We start from the raw sequence: 23,844 nt of genomic DNA on the forward strand, positions 1-23,844 counted from the left end.
ACTCTAGATGACTTATAATAACAAAAAGAAAGAAAAATGAAAAGGTATGTAAACAGAAGAAAAGTAATAAACAAGGGCAAGGTAGAATAAATACATCAATATGATAACCAAAAAGATGTCTGGGTGGAGAGTAGAGAGCAAAGGGAGTGGAAGAGCCTTCCATCAATCTAGTAGTTACCTCCAGTGTGCAACTTCCACATTTGGTTCCCAGACCAACTGGCATAGCTAAGTCTCCAGGCTCTTACAGAGCCGAGGTGGCGCAGTGGTTAAATGCAGCACTGCAGGCTACTTCAGCTGATTGCAGTTCTGCAGTTCGGCTGTTCAAATCTCACCGGCTCAGGGTTGACTCAGCCTTCCATCCTTCCGAGGTGGGTAAAATGAGGACCCGGATTGTTGTTGGGGGCAATATGCTGACTCTGTAAACCGCTTAGAGAGGGCTGAAAGCCCTATGAAGCGGTATATAAGTCTAACTGCTATTGCTATTGCTATTACACAAGAATAATAGAGTGGTGGCGGATCCCACCTAGGAGGGTGAGATGTTCCAAAGAGCAGGTGCTGCATTCTAGATCCTGAATAATCAAAATTCTTGACCAATGGAGTTTCTCCCAGTATACGTAGGCTTGTCCTAGTGGGATGAGGAAACTCATCAGCTAGCCTGATCTGTGCCATTAAGGTCTTTAAAGGTCATAACTAACACCATGCAATACACTTGGAAGCAGACCAATAGCCAGTGAAGTTCACGGAGCAGAGATGTAAGATGGGCCACTCTGGAGGTCCAAAGAGTCCTCTTGCACCAGCTAAAGCTCCTGAATTGACTTCAAGGATAGCCCCATGTACAGTGCATTGTACAGTCTAGGCAAAAGATGGACAGTGTTTGAGTAAATGACTGCAGGTAGTCATGATCCAGTAAAGGTCACAACTGGGGCACAACTGGAGCTGTTCAAAAGCTCCCTTGGTCACACCTGCTATCAGCTCTTCAAGAAGGAGACATGAATCCAGGAGAGCCCGTGTTGCATTCTGGGTCTGAACAGGGTAGTGCATCCCTGTACACAACTAAAGATGACAAACACTTGAATCCTGAGGCTTTATGCATCCAAAACCACTCAATCTTGTCAGGGTTCAGTCTAAGTCTGTTGTCCCTCATCCAGATCCCTCCAGGCATTGTGACAGGGTAGAGACAGAATCACTTGGATCACTATGTGTGGAGATGTAGAGTGGAGTATCAACAGCAAACATGATTCCTCAACCATGGGGATTGATATTCTCACACAACAGTTTCATGTAGATGTTAAACAAGGGAGGAAAAAGTACCAAGCCCTGTGGGACACAGCAATTGAGTGATCAGGGCTGGATCTCCCACTCCCTATCAACATTGATTGGGACCAACCTTGGAGGAAGAAGCTGAACCAGTGTTAAACTGTGCCACCCAGTCAAAACTCATATGGACGATCCAAAAAGATAGTTTCAAAGGTCGCTAAGAGATCAAGGAGAGTGAGAATGGTTGCATTACCTTCTGATCCTGCCAGAGATCATTTATGAGTATAAGCTGTTTGGTCCCACAGCCAGGCCTGAATCCTAAGTGAAAGGATTTAATTAGTAATCCCAGAACTGTTGAAACACCACCTTTTCTACCATCTTCTCCAAAATGTGAATATAGAAAATTGGATGAAAATTGACCAGGTGAGTGGGGTCAAATAGTGATTTTTTTTAAAAGGAGAGGACAAGCCTGATTAAAACCTCCCATGAATGTCTATTCACGCAGTGATAAATTTATAATTCCATGAATCTGCCTGATGGTCACCGTCCTGGAGGCTTTCACCAGCTAGGAGGTACAAGGGTCTAATTGGTAAGTGATTGTGTTGACAGTGCACTGTCCACTTCCTTAGGTCTAACAGGGTCAAACTGATTCCAAATTGTTGGGCAAGAAATCTCCCTGGGCATTTCATAAAGGCTAGCACTATGCAGGAGTTCTAACTGGGAACGAATCTGAGTGACTGATGTTGAACAAATTCTTCTGCCCAGCCCTGAAGATGATCAGCCAAACTTCCCCAGGCTAGGAGGGAGTGGGTGATCTGGAACAGGGTCAATACTCCGAGGATACAAAAAGAGCAGAGAAATATTTTGTTTTGGTATTTCTATCACAAGAAAGGCCTTAATAGTGGCTCTAAATCATGTCTTTTCAGAGTCATCCATTTGGATCCTCACTCTCTGGAGCGGACCATTATAATGAGTCCAGTCTCATTATAGAGCCGTAGGTGGAGGGGGAGGGGGAGATGATATAAGAAAATCTCAGGGACATCAGGCTGTGATGTCACCATCACAGGGGGATAAATTTGAACTCCCCACTAGATCGATTGACATTGTTCTGATAAGAATATTAGATTTAGCATCTGACCACTCTTTCGAGTTGAACCTGTAACAATCTGGGATAAGCCCATGGCCACCATGGAGGACATGAACTCCTAGCTGCTTCTGAAACTGAACCTAGGGAAGGAGATTGAAGTCATTCAGAACCACAAATTTGGGGAACGCCACAGACAATCCTACGACAGCTTCTAGCAATTCAGGCAGAGAGGTCTGTATAGTAGCAACAATGAGGGTGGAGGTTAGTTCTCTGAAGCTGTGGGTTGGTTTCCAAACATTTCATTACCAAACCAGGTAACATCTTCAACTGAGTTTAGTCAGTGTCAGTGTCTCTTTTTATAAGGGCTTTATGTAGTCAGTAGGTCTTGTGATGGAGAGGGCAGTGGTGGGTTCCTAAATGGTTTACTACAGGTTCGCTCGCATTCGTGCCCAATGCTTCTGCACATCCACAGAAGAATCCGGGTGGGTGGGTGGGACCTCCCACTGCCTCTACTATTGGTTAACCCGAACCAGGAGCAGCCCACCTCTGTATGAGGGTCTTGTGACAGGTCTTGTGATGGGTCAGGCGTGGGTCATGTCAGGTGAGGTGTCATGATTGGTCTTGTGATGGGGAAGTCACATCAGGTGACGTTCACTGGGAGGTGAAGTATTGATTTGGATGGGGGATGCTTGTGTTGGCTGAGGGTCAGTTGGCTGTGTGGTTGATTTGTGGAACCCCATCACAAGACCCTTACCCGATGTGACCCACACCTGATCCATCACTATACCCTCACTTGATGCAACCCACACCTGGCCCATCACAAACCGATCACAAGACCCTCTTCTGATGTGACCTCTCCATCACAAGACCTACTGATCACAGTAACAATAATTCCAGATGGTCCTGTGCGCCCATCTCAGATACGGTCTCACAGCCAGACACTTGGGGAGCAAGGCCCTTGAAGATTCTCTGATAATCATAGCCACCCCACTTACCCTGCTCTGGAGTTTCAGCTGGTGCCAAACTCCAAACAATTGACTGTCAGGTCTCTGATGCATGTTATGTTGACATACCTCTCCTCAATATGGTTTTGAATGAGGGAGCCTTGTTGTTGACTGACCTGGCATTCAACAACAGCAGTCAAAGCTCTGGATCTCTGAGAGAATACTGTCAAGGAACTGAGCGTGAATTCAAGGGGCCAGAATATGACATTAAACATTCGTGGCATCTTCCCCTGTAACAGCCTGCCCCTTGGTTTCTGTTGCATCCCATGTCCATCACTATACTGATGTAATGTCCTGCTATATGTTCCTCAGAGCAATCTATACTCCTCTCTCTACTGAGGGCTCTGCCACCCCAACTCAGTCATTCATATGCATCCACTCCTTCATTCTAGAGATGTTCCGATAAGAAAGCAAACTCTCTGTACCAAGGGCTTCCCCCACACTCCTTTCACCCCAGCTATTATACTTTTCTCCAGCCTAGGCTGATCCCTCTCACCAACCAGGGAGGAGGCTTCCTCATGCAGGGTCTACCTCTTGATTCTCTCTTGGTGGTGGGTCACTAACATTCACTCAAGCCTACTTGTTGCTCCTAGGCTCTCACCCTAGAACCAAACTTGCAGGCACTGCCCCCCCAACAGTATCCTTAAAACTCCTCTTTTTGTGATAGGTTCAGATATGATCAGTCATTGTCAGAGCTATTACTGACTGATCAATGAGCATGGGCCATTTATGGCTCTTGAGTGTGGCTAGGACTGTTTCCTTGACCGCTCAGCCCACTGTCACCCCTGGCCTACTGGTCTGCTGCTACTGCCGCCCAGCATTTTCCTGTATGTTACAAAATATCTTTGAAGATGAAAATGCTGCACAGCTCATTCCAGACACTCACTGAACCATTTGCAGCTTCTTCAGGTTGAATCCTATCAGATCCATATGAACTATTTGAAGAGATATGGTTCTTCCATTATATCAAAAGCCAATTTTCGATTGACCAGGGAGGCAAAGTTTGGTACTGCAGGCAATCAACATTAGGGAGCTTTGTTTTGTGGCTATTAGATTTTTGCATTGAGTTTCACAGTGCAACTTCTTGCATTTTCATCCTGCTTACTTGGAGGAATGAAAGTACAAAACTATGAGCTCCAAAACAGGGTTTCTGAGTTTGCAAAATAAGAGTAAGTCAAGATAATTGTTTTGACTAAATCTGCCAGACACATAGTTACCACAGCATACTGAAACTAAAAGGGCTTAGTTACTCACATGAAGCCTCTGCTGTCAACTCTGCCTAAAGTACAGGAGAGGAAGACTATTATGCCATTTTCTTTAAATCTTCCCAACCATGGGCTTCTGGAGGAAAAAAATAATGGACCGAAGATAGCTGCAACCATCCAAAGAATCAAAATGTGGCAAGTACACGGCTCGCCAAACTTCTCTAGATAAAGAAGACCACAGACCACCCACAAGTGCTCCACACAGTTGCTCTTCATAAGGAGACTGCAAGACAGTGGTTTTTGAACATCAGGAGGCAAGGGAATAGCTATTTTGCTCAAACTGTGTTTGGTACCTTTAAAGGAGGACACGGTGGCTCAGTGGCTAAGACACTGAACTTGTTGATCAGAAAGTCTGGCAGTTTGAATCCTCAGCACCACAAGTGAGCTCCTGTTGCTTGTCCCAACTTCTGTCAACCTAGCAGTTCAAAAGCATGTAAAAATACAAGCAGAAAAATAGGAACCACCTTTGGTGGGGAGGTAATAAGTGTTCTGTGCGCCTTCACCGTTTAGTTATGTTGGCCACATGACCACGGAGATCTCTTTGGACTGCACTGGCTCTTTGACTTTGAAATGGAGGTGAGTACTACCCCCTAGAGTCGGGAACAACTAGTATATATATGTGAGGGGAACATTTACCTTTACTTACTTTTAAAAGGGCATTAAATTCATGTACTTTCTTTTGTAATTACATCTGGAAATTGTTTATGAACTTATTTTCAGCTATTAAAAACCTTTGAAGTGACAAATCTAAAAACTTCTAGGGAGGCTGTCTTCAACCAATAAAAGACAAATTTAGCTACAAGCTTATAAATAAACATTTTTCCTTAAATAATCAGTAAAAGGTTGATTAAAACTTTGATTTTAAAAAGCTACAAATTGACTACGTGCCCGGATATATTTGAAATAGTATTAATTATAAAAATCCTTCTCATGGGAAAATGTTTTTGTTTTGAATTTAAGAAAATAAATAAAAAAATTGGGATGCTAGAATAATCTTAGGATTTCTGTTAAAGGAGAATAAACTCAACTAGTAGCTACAGAATGGAAGAAACTGTTCTTACACTGGAATTATTGAAAAATATTTTCAAAAAATGGAGTCAGAAGTTAATATTAATAATGGTAATAGTAATATCTGTTTTTATGCCAGACTATGTAAAGAAGAACAAGTTTTACTTGACATGACAGAGACTGAATTCAACATGGATTTGCAAATGATAGGCTGTGAGAATGACATGAAAAAGGCGTTACATGGGTTATACAAAGAAACTGGCTATGTTAATAATTAAAAAGGATATACAACAAACAAGAGTGACCTGAATTATTTTCCATATTGGAACAATCTTGTTAAAGTTTTGAAGAATCTCATAAGAAGAGACAAAGCTTAAATGAAAAAAAAAATCAATTTCTAGATTTCCTTTAGAAGTAAAAGGAAGGAATAAAATTAGTTTATTTGATCAAGGTTAAAATAGTTATTATTTCTGATAACCTTTAATGGACTTCTGCCAACACTAAGACTGAAATGAAGACGCTTTATGGATTTGTTTATAAATAACAAATGGGATGCAGGAGATAATTTGTTATAACTTAAGAGATGAAAAATTGCTAAAATTGTTAATCGTTGCAATTGAAACAGGGAGTCACTTCTTTATATATAGTGCTTCGCTTATAATCATTCATTTAGTGAACATTCAAAGCAGTGAAAAAAGTGACTTAAGTTACAACCATTTTTACACTTATGACTGTTGTAACATCTGCATGGCAACATAATAAAAATGCAGCCACTTAACTGGCATGTATTTGTGACACTTGTACTGTCCAAGGGTCATGTGATCACTATCTGTAACTTTCCCAACAAGCTTCTGAAAAGTAGTCAATGGAAGAAGCTGGATTCACTTAATAACTGCAATGATTTGCTTAACAACTGTGGCAAAAAAGGTAATAAAACGGGACAAAACTCACTCAGCAACTGCCTTGCTTAACAACATAATTTTGGGCTCAGTTGTGGTCGTAAACTGAGGACTATCTATATTTCTTTTCCTTCACCAATTCATATTTTCCCTTTCCTTTTATTCTTTATGCCTTTTTATTTCCCTTTGATCCTTTTACTCCTATTTTTCTTTTAATTTGTAGTAAATTTTACTACCATAATTATAATATTTAATAAAAATTACTAAAATCCTTCTAACCATCAAAAATGTGTCATTTCCCTTTATTTATTCCCTTTATTTCCCTTGAAGGGGGGAGGGATGACAGACAGGCATGAGGTTGTTCAACCTCCCCACAGCAGTTGAAGGGCAACTGAATCTTCCAAGACAGAGTAACACCAGAGTTGTAAGGGACCTTGTAGGTCATCTAGTCCAACCCCCTGCTGAAGCAGGAAAGCCTACACCATTTCTGACAGATGGGCTATCCAGTCTCTTCTGGAAAGCTTCCAGTGATGAAGCTCCCACAACGTCTGAAGGCAAGCTGTTCCATTGGTTGACTGTTCCCACTGTCAGAATATTTCTCCTTAATTCTAGATTGAATCTCTCCTTGATCAGTTTCCATCCATTATTCCTTGTCTGGTCTTCAGGTGCTTTGGATAATCGCTTGACCCCCTCCTCTCTGTGACAGCTCCTCAGATAATGGGATACTGTTATCATGTCTCCCCTGGTCCTTCTCTTCACTAGACTAGCCATGGCCAGTTCCTGCAACCGAAGGAAGACGAGCTCTGTGTCAGGCTCCTTTACCCAACATTTCCACCGTGAGTAGGCCTTAATCAGCAACGCTTTTTGTTTTGCTCCTTTTTTGCACGCTTTCGCCGAACTCGCCCACTGCATCCCCACGGATCAGCCTCTTTCGGCTGAGAGGCGGACGCTGCGCCCCCACCTGGAGAACATGGGGAATCCAACCCTTTATTCGCCCCCGCCCGCCCCCGCCCCTAAGGTCTTCATGCACAGCCATTAAAAGCCCCGGAGAAATGTAATCCTCCTTCCTCTCCTCCCCCTTCTTTAAACAAGTCAACAGCGGAGGCGTCTACGTCACACACTGCCCGGAACTCAGCTGGGTTTCCAGCAAAGCGGCGGGAGGAGGAAGTAGAGCCCGGAACAGCCCGATGAATAATAAAAGTAGCGGCGCGCGCTGATTGGCCGCCTCGTGCGCCTCCGGCGAAAGGACCACTGGAACTGCACGCCATTGGTTCGCTAACGGAGGGTTGGCATTGATGCTGCGGGTGAGGGGGGCAGGACCAAGCTCTCGACGGGAAGCTGTGGGGACAAGACGTCGAGAGTCGAACGGCTCCAGTAGTGGCTAAGTGATACTGGGGAGGTCGAAGGTAGGCTAAAGATGAGGTGGTAGTGGAAGGAATACGGGCGAGGTGGGACGGGACGGGGCTACCAAGAATAGAACTGAACTTTTGGAGGCTGTCAAGTCTCAACTTCTGCTAAGAGATCTTGCTTCTAAGCATGTGCAGAGTGCCCCCTCCCCTGCCCCGATTAGAAAAAATCTCTGATTCATGAAAAGGGTGCTTTTATCCCAAACTTTCGAATGTATAAATCCCGTTGTATAAATTAGAGATAACGTTGATTGGCAGTATATTTCAATTCACTTCTGGAGTTTTAATAGGAAGAAAAAAGGGTAAGTAGTTGGGGAAGAGCAGTGGAAGGTGGGAACTGAAAGGAAAAGAAATTAACAGAGCCTTCAGTTGTTCTGTCATCTGTGCCTGGTCTTGGAGGAAAAGCTGGGGGGGGGGGTCCTTTGCGGCTTCTTGATTGATTGGGTTCTGCCAAGTAGGAAAAGTTCCACGTGATGCCATTTAGAGACCTTGACAGCCATTACCTTCTTAGGGAGCCAGTAAATATGTAAGGTGTGGAAGGATGGGTGGGTTTTGTGTTGTTCGCTGGTTTTGGCCTACAATTCCCATAGTCCCGTAGGAATAGTGGGAGTTGTGCTCCAAAATCCACCTGAATAGAAATTGGGTGGTGTTATTCTAAAAAAAAAAACACCAAATGTACCAGTATATAAACATTCCATCTCCTATAGAGATAATGAGAAAACAGGAAAATAAACAATATACAGTTATGCAAATTGCTGCTCTAGAGACGTTGAAGTCTATTCTTCCCCAACAATGGGAAAAATTGACTAAAAGATTAAGATTTTGCATTAATTGTCGTTTATCTATTCATGAGTTTTGAAGATTTCACCATTATCCCATATTATAGTAACTTCACAAAAAAGGCTGACCATTCATTGTCACTTGTGACACTGCTGCTAAATTGAGTCCTGGTGTTCAACCAGCGAGATGACCCGACGTTTCTGTTTTCACAAGCTCTTCAATAGGTTAAGACTGGGTAGAAGATTACTGTACAGAAAACACCAATGCAATACTGAGTAATCTAATGACATTTAGAAATCCTAAGGAATGTTTACTTTCTTTTTCGAAAATAGGCCTTTGCTTGCTAATATAGTTCTTAGTATTCTACTGATATTTACAGCCTTTGTTGGATTAGTATACCTGGGTGGTGATGGGGGAAATAGGAATGCCTGCTTGTTTGTAAGCTTGTTTAATACATTTTCAAAGACTCAAAATGGTTTTGAAAACCTTGTAGCAATAGTTAAGAATTAGTTCAAGCATGTTTGAACAGCTTAGTTAAGAACATTGTGGGGGGGGGGGGGAATGAGCCCTTTCAACCCTGTTCTATGAATAGACTTTTGGTTTAATCTGTTATTAAATTACCTTTATATATCAGTATAACAATTTCATTTGCAAATGAAGTGTGAGGAATATTCTCATTTTTAAGATCCTTTCTTTTCCTAAGGCTAAAAGCAATGCTGTTAAAGCACCTGAATTTGAATTTCAGAAGTCCAGGTTCATTTCTTTATATATTTATTACTTCAATTTCTTTGCTGGTCAGTTTTAAAAAGTGTTCTAAAGTCTGCAGGTATTGATGAGCTGAGTACTGTGAGTACTATGCAGGGTAGATTTGATAAGGATTATATTGTACCACGATTTTGTAGGATTACCATTGTTTATTGAGAATAGAGGTCCTTCCACTATGTACAGATAACTCAGTTTTATCATACTTGTTTGGCTATTGTATCACATGACATTTGCAGTTTCAACTATCTGAACATTGTTTTAACGACAAAATTTAAAGCCAAGGTAAGACAACAATCCTTGTTAAGATCTTGTTTATAAAGAATAGTAATATATTTTCTAGGCATAATCCATCATAATCTGACATGGAAGCCTGGCTGTCTGGAACAAGTTAAACTTGTTAAAGGTCATGAATGCAGAACAAATTTGTTTCCATCTTTTACCCAGAGTTAAGAGGTAGGCAGATTATTTGGCTGAGATAAAGAATATTAGATATACTACATTTCACTCTGCTATGAATAGATTTCAAAATTTCAGAAGGTCTACCAACTATGAAAATCTGGAGCCACATTCAACTCAAGTCTTGTGACAAGAAGCTCTTTATCAAAATGACATGTTTAATGCAAATGTGGAGAGCCGATGGTTTACCAATGATTACTAGTTTCCATGTGATTTCACAATTAGTTGTACACTTCAATTCCTAGGGATTATATTTCCGCAATATGGGATGTGAGATACAAAAGTTTCTCATGATATCTCTAATGCAAAATACTGATTGTCTGAGTGATATGAGATTACCAAATTCAATTAAAATTTAATCTGGCTGCCTATCTGTAATAGTTCTGCTGAACAATGAGATAGTTGAATTGTGTTCAAAACATGATTCTGCCTTTCAGTGTCAGGATTTCAAGTAACACCCCCAATGAAAAAAAAATTCTGTACTCATCAGTTTGAAAAGCATCAGATATCAAATCTTCATTTGAAATTAATTTCTAAATGACAGTCAACCTACCTGTAGGACAATTGCTTATAAAACATGCACTTGCTTGAATGTCCCATCAATTTTTAATGAATGTTTGGTTGGGACATGACAGAGGGTTATTTTTATTGCTATGCCCACGGGTTAGAGCTTCTTAGGGAGAAATTGTGCTGATTCTTTCCTGGGTTTGATCCACTTTTCTCCTTTTAAGAGATATATATGTGATAGCATTATTTTTCCTTTGTGGAATTTAAGTCTATATGGCTGTGATCCTACTGTCCAAGAGATTGTCCCTAGAGTACAGGTGGTCCTCAACTTACTACCACAATTAGGACCAGAATTTCTGTTGCTAAGGAAGGTGAGGGTGTCTTATCGTGGCGATCAAAACTGAATGCAGTATTTCACATGTGGCCTTACCAAGGCATGATAAAGTGGTATTAACACTTCATGTGATCTTGATTCTATCCCTCTGTTTATGCAGCCTAAAACTGTGTTGGCTTTTTTGGCAGCTGCTGCACACTGCTGGCTCATATTTAAATGGTTGTCCACTAGGACTCCAAGATCCCTCTCACAGTTACTACTATTGAGCAAGGTACCATCTATACTGTACCCGTGCATTTCGTTTTTCTTGCCTAAATGTAGAACCTTACTCTTTTCACCATTGAATTTCATTTTATTAGATAGAGCCCAATATTCAAGTTTGTTAAGATCCTTCTGTACCTTTAGCCTATCTTCTGGAGTGTTGGCTATTCCTGCCAGCTTGGTGTCATCTGCAAATTTGATGAGTTCCCCACTTATTCCCTCATCCAAATCATTGATGAAGATGTTGCAGAGTACTGGGCCTAAAACAGAGCCTTGAGTCTCCATGTAGATGCAGTTCCATTGAGGACTACATGTTGAGTGTGGTTGGTCAGCCAGTTACAAATCCATCTAGTGGTGATGGTGTCCAACCCACATTCTTCTACTTTAGACCATAACCTTCTACTAGTTAGACCATAACCTTCTACTAGTAGTAGGTTATGGTCTACTTTAACAAATGCCTTACTGAAGTCCAAGTAAACTATATCAACGGCATTTCTCTGGTTCACTAATTGTCAAAGAATGCAATAAGATTAGTCTGGCATGATCTGTTTTTGACAAACTCATGTTGGCTTTTGGCTATTACTTTGTTTACTTCTAGGTGTTCGCTAATTCGTTGCTTGATTATCTTTTCCAGAATCTTTCCTGGTATTGAGGTCAGGCTGATAGGTCTATAGTTTCCTGGATCTATTTTTTCCCTTTTTTGAAGATGGGAACCACATCAGTTCTTTTCCAGTCCTCTGATAGTTCCCCGGTGCTCCAGGGTCTCTGAAAGATATAGTTCAGTGGTTCTGAGATCTCGTCTGCCAGTTCCTTCAGAACCCTGGGGTGTATACAATCCATGCAGTCCTAGTGATTTGAACTTGTCTAGAGTAGACAGGTGCTCACCATTTTCTTCCCTATTTCAATTTGTGCTCCTAATCTGATTTTTGTGGTGCTGTTTTTGATAGGTTGGACTGTTTTATCCCTTTGTGTAAAGGCAGATACAAAAAAAAAATGAGTTAAATAGTTCTGTTTTCTCCCTGTTGCTTGTCACCTTCCTGCCACTTTCTCCCAGCAATGGACCAATTGTTTCCTTAACCTTTTTTCTTGTTTTTAACATGTTGGAAGAAACTTTTTTTGTTATTTTTTACATTTGTGGCAAGCCTTTCTTCATTGTGAGACTTAGCTTTCCTTACTTCATCTTTACATGCTCGGGCTATTTGCTGATATTCTGCCTTAGTTATGTCCCCCGCTTTCCACTTTTTATACTTAACTTTTTTGTCTTTCAATTTGTCAGAGGGTTAGATTATCTTGTGACTTTACCGGTTTGGTTGCCAATATTTCCACAAACTTCCCTTAGCATTTGCAAAATGGAGGTATTACTTTTTTATATGCCAGATTCTACTCTTGTGCCCCCTTTGTCTTACTATTTTCTTTTGACAGAGCCAACATAACTTTCCTAACACGATTCCTAGCTATTAGACCATTCTGCAGAGATACTTGATGATACATACATCAGCTGGCTTAAAATTATATTTTTGGTATCTGTAATGATGCACTGCTTTCTGTGGGTTTCTGTATGCGGTTTTATTTAAAAAACCATATGCAGCCAACTAATATTGAGAGGCAGATGTCTGTAGGAAATGGCAGAATAATAAATGGTGTTGGGATAAACATGTAGAAACGAAATCGAAATGATAGAAGAACTTCAGAAAGTGCTTATGATGACAGATTTTGGCTATTGTCCAAATAAAGTAAAAATAACTTACATTGTATATTTAACTAGAAATAATTCCCATGAGGCCTCCTCAGGGTGCTTGTCTATTTAATGTTACCATGTCTGCATATAAATGAAGCAGTAACACTGAAGGAAGAAAATATATGGAGATAAGCACCATCCTGAAAATAGCATTTAATCCTGTCAAAAGTGCCATGCCGCTGTTCTCCGACAGAACTAGTCGCTTCCATTATTGGGAAAGCAAATAATAATGATTAAAATTTAATTAGGAGAGAAAATTAATATGACTGCTAAATTCCATAATTTAATATAAACTTTCATAATTGGGAACCATTTTTCTTGTTAATTTGATCTGAAGAAAAAAAAACAGAATTAGTTTTGTTTTAAAAATGTCACTAAATGAAAGTAAGAGAGTTGCAGATGTATAAAATTTAAGAAAAACTGCACCTCTAAGTTAGGTTAATTTCTCATTGTCAGAAAGATCAAGCTCCTGAAACTCTTGCCTTACATAAATTCCAAGAGTAAATGTGAAAGTGAGCCATGCCTTTTGAAAACTGGGTGTCTTGTAAAGCTGTGAAATAGTTTTTCAAATGCTCATATAATTATATTTTATACTCCTTGCATCTTCCATTATCTTAAATAACAGAATCTTGCATGACAAGCGCCTCTGTCATTATTAATATCATAATAAATAATGCATAACGAGCACCTTCCTCCTCCTATTTTGCCCACAAAAACAACCCTTTGAGGTGGGCTGGGCTAAAAGAGAATGACTGGCCCAAGGTCACCCGGCTGGCTAAGGCAGATTCATGATCTCCCACTTTCTAGCTGGTGCCTTAACCACTAGATCAAACCTAGAAATAGACATTCTATTGGCATTTGCAAACATCTGTTTGCCTGATTTGCAAACAGATGCAACAGGCAATATGTTCTGCGAATGAATAAATCTGCTACAGCTTTGCATTGAGAGGAATGGAATTAAATAATCCAATTAAATGTGACAGATTTTTCTCACCCAGATCAAGATGTACATTAACCAATCTTCCTGATGAGTGGATAATTTATTATTTTGCAATACTTACAGTATTTTAACAGTAAAAGAGATTCAGCCCCAGGTGAACTTACACTTCTGCCTGAAAAGGAGCAAGAACTACAAGGTTGGAGACATGAGCAAATAGTTTGAAAAAAAACTAATTAATAGGTGTCTGGTTTTGCCATTCTGTTTTTCATAGAGGTCTACTGGACACATTTGCAGTGGCCTCGATCTTAAAAGATTTTTAAGATTTTTAAAATTACTTTTGTTACTTTTGTTGTTTGCTTTTTGTTTGGACTTCAGAGTAGCATATTATTTTTCTCATAGATGAAATTGAGATGTAGTGCCTTCCAAAGCTCAGGGCGAGAGCCAAAAGTCATATTAGTCAAACAGGCATCATTTTTGTTGAAGAAAGAATAGCGAGGAGAGGCAAAAGTTTCTGTTTCCATTTCTTTGGTGTAGCTCTGACAAGATTTGCTTTGTTGAGGAACAGGGCTATAAAGTTTGTAAAATAATTTATAAAAATGTTTTCCAAGAAGAACTGAAATGAAGTCTGCTTGGAACTACATCAGAAAAGATTTCCAAGAGTAAAGAGAAATATATATTATTTGTTTGTTTATTTATTTGTTTGTTTATTCAACTTCTATAACTACCCAACTCAACCAAGTGGCTTACTTATCTAAAACTATAAAACTATTGAAAACAATGAAACAGTAAAAAAAACCACCTCCAGAAAATAAATGCATATAGCCAATATAATTAACTAATAATAAAGTCAAAACAGATCCTAACACATTCTAAGGTCCAGGCCTGGGTATATAATCCAGTTTTTAAAGTCTTGCAAAAGGCCATTCCTCTAGGTATTACACATCATTTTTATTTCATGTGTTTCTGCTGTCAAGTGCTCTTTTTTCAGTCATTGCTGAAAATAATAATTCAAATGAATTCTTTCAGGGCATTTGTGTGTGTACAAAACATTGAGAAGAACACAAATACCAGAAGAATCAAAGCAGAAATGAGTTTGTTATAGCAGTTTGATTTGGAGAATCTTTTGGGAAAGAGATCACAGATAAAATGCAATAATTGTATTTATAGTAAGAAATAAATGATAGCATGTGTATCTGTAGGCCAAATTTTTATAGTTGTGGTAAAGAACAAAAGTCAAACCTTTGCTTTGATTAAAAAAGCACAATACTTTTTATTAATGTTCCATTTTATCATTCTGTTTCAGTTTCTTGGTTGATCATCTTTATCATGGGGTCCATCCTCCATTTTACCCCTTTTCTGGTGTGGTGTGGGGACAATAACTTGATCCATAACATCAATAAGACCAAGGAGCTTGTAGTGGACTATAGAAGGAATAGATCAGAACAAGGAACAAGTCTGAAAGGAGCTATTTCCTTGTCTCCCCAACAATTCCCAGAAAGCGCTACCTCCTACATTTACTGTAAATCCCTTTCCTGTTTTTCAAGTGAAATGCAAGAGGATGGGCTTTTGTGGAGCGTAACAGCTGAGGTGAAAATTTCTTCCATGCTTCATTTGGATGCAGTGCACAAAACCTAGAGATTGAGGCTCCTTGAGATTATTATTATTGTTATGTGGGTATTACCTCATTGTAGTGGGCTTTCAATCAATCAATTATTTTATTTTTCATTTATAAAATAATCTGAAGAAAATTTCTGTATAATTTTCTTGGGGGTATTTTGTAACTAAAGTGGTCCTTATTTTACTCAGATAAGAAGTTCTCCATCTAGGCGTAGATAGAATCCAGGAGTGGGTTGACCTTCCCAGCTTTTGACTCAGTCCCTCAGTAAAGACAGTTGTGTCTAACCTTCTCCCTTCAAGAATTCCTGGATAAACTTCTAAATAACGGTTTGTGAGTAGTGATTCAGCTGATTCCCTCTTCAAGGTAGAGTCACTGAGATTCCTTTATCTCAGGTGGTGGGAGTTTCAGCTCAAGCCTCTGAAGGCTTTGACTTTCTTGTCAGCTATAACTTGACAGTTGGGCTCCATTTTGACAGTTGAGAATTCGTGCGCTTTTGGACTGCATTGCAAATATTTCATACAGCTGTGGCTTGCTCCCTCGGCTTCTTTCAGTTGGCAGGCTTTTTACAATTTTCAACAGGGCTGCAGACCATGCGAGGGCTGACTTTAAAACTTTAGCCTGACACCTGGCTTCCTAATTGCCACTTGGGGCTTTGCACTCCTCTTTGAAAGCTAACGCGGCAGAAGCCATTTTGAGAAGAGGTGGCAATCACGAGCGCTGCTAGCCCAGAGAGAGTGAGACACCAAGCAGCAATTGCAGCAGTGCTCATCTCCAGCGTGTCTCAGTGAAGAGAGTCACAAGCGAGGTTGAGTTCCAGCAAATTTGTCAGACAGGGTTAGCAGTCACGAGCGCTGTTCTGTGCTGCCATCCTTTTGCAGCACTGGGGATTACACCGCACCAATTTTAGTCTCAGGCAGTGCAATTGGATCTAGAGCAGATGTTCCTGACCACCCTGAACAGCACAGCTGTGGATTTAGAACAGACCTAGCTTGCTGGTCATTAACTGATTGTGCTCTAAATTCCCAGGGACTGTTGATTGACAGCTAAAGCTCTGCTCACATTATGGAGATGGAGACCATTAATGGGTCAGTGAATGGTGCGGAGATAGAAGCAGTGGTTGAATTGACAGGGAGGCAGACTAGAGAGCAAACAAAGCAGCAGCTGTCTTTCACAACACTTGAGAGATGCAGTGATAAGGCTGTCTCAACAAAGCACTGTTCCAGAGGCAGTAAGCCTGGTCAAACCCCTAGGAGCTCCAGAGCAGTTCAGAAAGATGAGCATAGAAGACAGAAAGCCTTAGAAAAAATCTGCCCCAGGGCTGGAACTACACAGGCTTCACGGCCAGAGGTACGAGGTGAGACAAGTCAGCCTATCAGCCTGCACTTACTTGAGCTATCACCAGAGGGAGACAGATATCTCCTCTCTCCTCACAGCCCTCCTTTGACAGTTAGCAATACAGGGCTCTGCGGTTCAATGTCAGACTTGCCTAGCCCTGCTGGAATATCTGGACAGGGCAGGGGAATAGCAGCTCCAGAGGCCACCTTTACCCCCACAGCAGCTGGCCTTCGCCCTGAGATGGGGCAATCCTAATAACCCATGACAACATTCAGGAAATTATTTCTGATGTCATTAAGCAGGGCATTACTGCAGGACTGCAGCAGTCCAGAAGGACATCAGTAGTTTCTGGTGTTTCCCTGCATCTTCGGCTGACAAACGGTTCTACAACATCAGGCCAGATTTAGCCAAATTACTACAAGTTCCGGTAGTGGATGCTCCGGTGGCAGCCTTACAGTCCTCCACCATTCCTGGTGATCCTGGGGACAATTTGAAACCAGAGGACAAAAGGGCAATTCAGTCTTTGTAATGGGTCCACCTGTCGGCAGCATGGCGGTCCGCTCAGCTACAACCGCTTCCTTCTTTAACTGCACAGCCTTGCTCTGGCTTCATCAGATGCAAGAGAGGATCCCGGCAGCTGACGTGCAGTTGCACCAGGATTTAAATAAGCTAGTGTAAGCAATCCAATTCTCTGGACGCCACATTGAACTCTGCCAGATTTGCCTCCAGATCAATTGCTTCGGCGGTGCATCGTTTGCTGTGGCTCCAACAGAGGAAAGCTGACCCCCATCACAAGTGGCAACTGGCTTCAGCTCCTTTTAATGGGGAGCACCTGTTTGGTGAGCCACTGGAAGCCTTCCTAGTGGAGTCCAAGGACAAGAGAAAGATTTTGCCATCTGGGGCCAGGAGAGGCAATTTTTGCCCCTCTCCGTATTTCCTTTTGGCCCTCTAACGCAGGTGCTGCATTTCCCCAGGCCCAGGGGGAATTCTTCCCTAGGCAAATGCAATACCAGGACAGACCTCCTAGAGGTAGACAGTCAAAATGGCCCTTTTGTGGTAGAAGACATCATTTCTTTCATCGCCCCAAGTAGTACCATTTTGAACCCTGCCATTGAGGGTCCACTGGTCCTCTTTGCTGACCGATGGGAGGAAATTATATCAGACAATAGGGTCCGGGAGATAGTGAGGTCAGGCCTCTCCCTGGAATTCCTATCCACACCCTCGAGGTTTTTCATTTGTTGCCCTGTTTCTAAAAATCCTTCTCTAAGAAGGCCCTCCTTGAATTAGCAGTGCAACACCTGCTCATTATGTGGGGCGATACAACAAGTCCCAGAGGGCCATCATGGGCAGGGATTCTATTCCATCCTCTTTGTGATTCCCAAGACCTTGGGAACACCCAGCAAAGGTCAGCGTCCCATTGGAGGTTATCTGATCTCTGTGCTTTTGGAGGTCCCCATCCCTCTCCAAGGGCTACCTCTTCAGAGAACCCGAGCAACTGACAGTCACCACAGACACAAGTCTCTTTGATTGGGGGACCCACCTGCAAGCACAGTTAGCCCAAGGACAGTGGGACCAGAAGGACCGTACTGAAACATAAATTTGCTAGAGCTACTGGCGGTCCACTTGACCCTGTGGCAGTTCCGTCAATTTGTTTCAGGCAAACACATCTTGATTCTGACGAAAACCACCAAAACTCACCTCAGTTGTCAGGGGGACACACTCCAGATCCCTCAGGCAGGAAGCAAGGAAGCTGGGCCTCTGGGTGGCCAGGCATCTGCTATCCATCATAGCCAAGCATATCTCGGGAGTGACAAACATGCAGGCAGACTGGCTCAGCAGAGCTTCCATTGATCATGCAGAGTGGTGTCTGTACCCATCACTATTTCAGGAACTCACAGACCATTTTGGCCTCCCGATATTAGATCCCTTTGCCACCCCAGACAATGCTCAGTTGCAGAGATTTTATGCCAGGTTCCCAGTGCCGCAGGCAGAGGGGGTCGATGCTGTCCAATGTCAGTGACCTCCAGGATTTCTGTATGCCTTCCCTCCTCTTCATTGCTGTTCATTTTGCTTGTACCTAGAATTCAGAATAATTCATACTACTTACTTCTCTAAAATCTCTGTGAATGTTTTATGTAGTAAACCATTAGTTTTATAATCAATTTGCAAGTGGGAGGCTAAGTCTAGGGCAGTGTTGGCGAATCTTTTTGGCACCGAGTTCCGAAATGAAAATGTCAGAAACCAGAAGAGCAGCTCCTCTGTGCACACACACTAGAGCGCCCAAAACTGAAAAAGCAATTTGAGTTTCCGGTTTTAGCCATACGCATTCATGCAGGTCACCTGGTGTTTTGGTTTCTGGCGCAAATGCATGTGCGAAGACCAGCTGGCCAGTGTACATGTCCATGCTGGAAACAGGAAGCTCAGCTTCCCAGTGCATGCATGTGCACCATGGAACTGCTGTTCCAGTTTCTGGCACTCTCCCATGCGCAAAGACTAGCTGGCCAGAACCAGCTATTGTACCGGAACCCGGAAGAGTAATGGGCGAGAGCTGGTGTGTCCAAAGAGAGGGTTGCAGGCGGCCATCCCAACCGCAAATGGAGGTTAGGAGCCCATTTTCGCTGGCAGAGCACTCAACCCCCCCAACACAAGCGATGGTGAGTTGGCCATACCCACTCCTAAGGTCAAACACAATTTTGATGCTGCCCTCAATGAAATCGAGTTTGACACCCCTAAGCTATAGTAACAGAATTTTGCTAAATCTGAATGCATTTGCTCCTTCTTCCATTTATCTTCATGTTGGTCTGAGATGTTTACTTTTTCCTGTGATCGTGGAGGCAGGAGCCAGACTGGGTATGCTCCGTCCAGTAACCAATTGGACTGAGTCTACATTTACGATGTCATCGGGCCCTTGTGGCTCCTCCCCAGTTCAGACTCAGTCCAACCAGGATTGGCTGTGATAATTGATCTCTCCTCCAAATTTTAACTTTATAACTTTAATTGGAGATTTGTTCAATTTTTTCCCCTTGAATTGGCTTTTTTAATTGCATTTTTTTCTTCTGACTAAATTGGAGGGAAATTCAGAACTGCTTTCTGGCTTCCTCTCTTCAGCTGTCTGACTGCCTGCAGCCACGAGTTCACTCAGGAAGCCTGCCTTGCAGTCAGATCGGCCAGCTTACAAGCTACAGCTCCGGAACGGTTTCCCCGTGGTGCTCCTTGATTCTAGGCATTGCTACCATTCAGGTATCATGCAGAAGCTCTACTAACTGCATTTACGATGCCACTAAGCAGGCATTCGCACTCTGGTGTACTAACAAGACTATTGACCCACTTAAGCGCCCATTCCTCAGATATTGGACTTCCTACAGAGGGGGCTTGATCAGGGCCTTACGCCTAATACATTACGCCGACAGGTGGCTGCTTTGGCTTCTGTCTTGCCTCCGACCATCTACCTTCTCATCCCTTGATCTGGAGATTTCTCCATGGAGCGTCCAATCTGCATCCCCCTGCTGTCCATAGGTATCCAACTTGGGACTTGCCTCGAGTCCTAGAGGCTCTGACTGGCTCGCTCTTTGAACCTATGAGATCCACTTCTTGGAAACTGTTGTCCTTTAAGACGTTTTTGGTGGCTATAATATCTGCCAGACATATTTCTGATTTGATTGCTCTTTCAGTCAGGCATGACTTATGCGTGTTCCATCCAGACCGAGTCGTTCTAAGAGTGGACCCAACATTCATATCGAAGGTGAATAGCTGCTTCCACAGGGGTCAAGAGTTAACCTTGCCTGATTTCTGCCTGCCTCCTTGTCATGAGAGGGAGCATAAGTGGCACACTCTTGACATACAATCTGCACTCAAGATCTACATCGACCGCATCGCTTCGCTCCACTACTTGGAAGCTCTCTTCGTTTCCTTCCACCAGGCTTCCTTGGGTACCAAGGCTTCATAAAGGCTTCATCGTTGAGTCTGGGGCGGTGGATCAGGGCCTGTATTGAACTGTCTTATGAACTTCAGTCCTTGCAGGTTCCTCTACACATTACAGCTCATTCTACACGTAGTGCTGCGACAACTGCTGTTTGGTCCACGCAGGTCACGTTGGAAGATTCTGCCGGGCAGCCACATGGGCGTCTCCCACGGTCTTTATACATCATTACAAGTTAGACAAGTATGCGTCTGCTGATGCAGCCTTTGGGCGCAGGATGCTGCAATAAGTGCTGGTCCTTAACGGACTTTCTTTAGTATCCCCATCCTAGTAGAGAGCCCAGTCTTTGGTACGTCCCAGTCTGGCTGCTGTCTCCACGATCACAGGAAAATGGACATTGGTTCTTATCTGATACGCTCATTTTCTGTTGAAGTGGAGACAACAGCCAGCCCCACCCTGGTTATACATCTTGCAATGGAACTTTTTTTGTGCAGAGGAGAGAGAAACAGAGACTATGGACTTGCACATGTACATTTTGCTCATAATTCTCACTTGAGTCTACAGTTTTCCTTCGTCTGAACTGGGGAGGAGCCACAAGGGCCTGAAGACATCATAAGTGTAGACTCAGTCCAATTGGTTATTGGACGGAACATACCCAGTCTGGCTGCTGTCTCTACTTCAACAGGAAATGAGCGTATCAGGTAAAAACCATCGCCCATTCTCAAATTGGCTTGAGGCCATCTTTTATTTGACTGTTGCCTTGATAGTGGCTTTTCCTCCTGTGCTCTAAGGCCATTCCCTCTTCCCTCCATACAAAACAGCTTTTTAAAAAAAATGTGTATATTTCTTACCAACAGATAACTCAACTGATGACACAATTGTCACTTGACTATTCCTAATCATTTTAAGAAATGTTGACTACAAATTAATTATATACATTTAGGGAGGTCTCTTGCTTGATGGCTTCCCAGCTGACTACCACATAGGAGGTTTTAATTGCCTATTTTAGTGAAATATATTTTGAAGTTTTTTCAAATATATTCCTACCTCCCAAGTTTCATCCAGGCTCAAAATATTGTTCTTCCTAAGGATTTATCTATTTCACTGGTTATGGTACATGCTAAGATTACAAGACTCTTCGGTTTTCTCATCACAGCTAGTTACAGTATTCCAATAAATATGAAGCAACCTATTGTAAACTCGTGTTGTGAGTGTGTGGGTTGTGTTGTGAGGGATTGACACGCAGGAGCCATGTATGCAAGACAGATCTTTATTAGTACCAGATGACAAGCGATTCAAAGATTCTCCCTGCAACTGTTAGGGTATTTATACTAGCCAGAAGCAACTGTCAAGCCCAACTGTCACGAGGCCAGCCAATCAGATGCTGTGCCTTGACCAACCAATTAGAATGCAACACAGGTTGTTGCTGGGTTATAACACTCCTTCCCCCCAGTTATTTGTATAATAACCAATCAATTGTACATTGTACATTTGCCCTTCTGTGTTGTACAATTCATTCACATTTTTTTTCTTCCAGTTTTACCATTTGCAATTGTGTTCTCTCCTTCCCCCCAGTCAACCTGATAACTGTAACCACTTGTAACCACTTTAATGTAATGCTTAACTTTGTAACAGAAGTAGACATTTAGCAACTCAAACAGAAGTAGAAATTTAGCAACTCTGTCCAGGAACATTCTGGGTTAGTAGCTTCAATTAGTTTAGTAAATTTCCTTACCCCCCAGTGCCTATTCACATTTTATTTCTTTATTTACATTTTTTTTTCTATTTTTCCATCACAATCCTGCGCATGCCCAATGAATTCCCCAGTCTAGGCTCGTTGAAGGCCTCGAGCAGTGTGGGAAGCAGGTTTGTATCTTAGGAGACAGGCAGGACAGGAGGATTTCAGGCCCTGGAGGCAGCTAAGACAGGGAACGACGGAAGGCCGAGGAGGCGTCGGGAGTCCGAGGAAGCAAGGCAGGAGACGGATGGCAGGGACACGCTTCAGTCCTCCTCCTTCTTCCTCTCTCTCTCTCTCCTGGTCAGGCAGGCATCGCGGGGAGAAATTCGTGCCCTGGAGGCAGCGAAGTGGAGACAGGGGCTTTGAGATGCTTGCAGAGGCATCGCAGGAAGGAATTCGTGCCCTGGAGGCAGCGAAGTGGAGACAGGGCTTTGAGATGCTTGCAGCCTTCATAGGATGGCCTCGGCAGAGGCAGCTGGAAACAGCTAGGTGCCTGGAAGGCAGGCAGGACAGGAAAGCAGGCCCTGGAGACCTGTAGGCGCCGAAGGCTTGCAACGAGCGGCTTCGGCAGGAGTTGAGGCACGGCGGCAAGGCTCGCAGTGGGCGCAGGCAGCACGGCCGGAGAACGGAGGCAGCGACAGGCTTCTGGCTGTCCTGTGGCTCCTTACTAGTTGGCTGATGTTGTTTGGCTCCTGCGGGAATCGCATATCAATCCCATCCTCGTCGCCAGTATTGTAAACTCGTGTTGTGAGTGTGTGGGTTGTGTTGTGAGGGATTGACACGCAGGAGCCATGTATGCAAGACAGATCTTTATTAGTACCAGATGACAAGCGATTCAAAGATTCTCCCTGCAACTGTTAGGGTATTTATACTAGCCAGAAGCAACTGTCAAGCCCAACTGTCACGAGGCCAGCCAATCAGATGCTGTGCCTTGACCAACCAATTAGAATGCAACACAGGTTGTTGCTGGGTTATAACACAACCCATCTCAGGTTGTTGATTAATGTAACTGCTTTAACCTAAAATTGACAGAATCTAGCAGCTTTTTCTTCAGATCTGAAAAAGCTTTTGATATGGTTTCATGGTGGTTTTTGAAATAGCTTTTGACTCATTTTGGGTTTCCCCTGAGTTTTATAGTATGGATCATTTTTTTATTACTATATCACTAAATTTGATAATGTGAAAAATATATTGTGCTTTAGAAAATAATTATACATTTCAATTCTTAATCTTATTTCATTAAAGTAGAAGCTTAGTGCCATGATTAATAATATAATTTGGAGAAAATCAAATATGATGCCACTAGGCAAACCTTATGAGGCTTGCTGTTTGGACAGCAATTTGCTATGATATTCCAAAAAATTACCTCTATCTAAATTCGTTACCAGACCTACAGTAATGAAAGGTATAGTTAGACAACATCTGTATATTTTTATTTAAAAGAAGAATATAAAGTTATTTAGTTACAACAATAATTTGTCTTTAAAAATAACAGCTTGATAAATGCAGTCTGTGTATGACTATTGC

General features: G+C 42.3%; 1 protein-coding gene across 3 annotated transcripts in view; it reads left to right on the forward strand.

The window, feature by feature from the left end:
- Window positions 1–7,822: 7,822 nt before the first annotated feature.
- The window catches only part of STAT3 (signal transducer and activator of transcription 3), a 55,966-nt gene continuing 39,944 nt past the window's right edge, over window positions 7,823–23,844 (forward strand). For 2 of the 3 annotated variants that reach the window (XM_087713529.1, XM_014056508.2), the window contains exon 1: window positions 7,823–7,926. The gene's annotated coding sequence lies outside the window, so the exon portion shown is untranslated. The remainder of the gene's footprint in view (window positions 7,927–23,844) is intronic. The other variant, XM_014056507.2, reaches the window with a different exon arrangement.

The sequence above is a fragment of the Thamnophis sirtalis genome, unplaced genomic scaffold (assembly GCF_051295495.1).
Source record: "Thamnophis sirtalis isolate CommonGarterSnake01/CBP01778 unplaced genomic scaffold, rThaSir2_p1.2 scaffold_4, whole genome shotgun sequence".
Classification (NCBI taxonomy): Eukaryota; Metazoa; Chordata; class Lepidosauria; order Squamata; family Natricidae; genus Thamnophis; species Thamnophis sirtalis.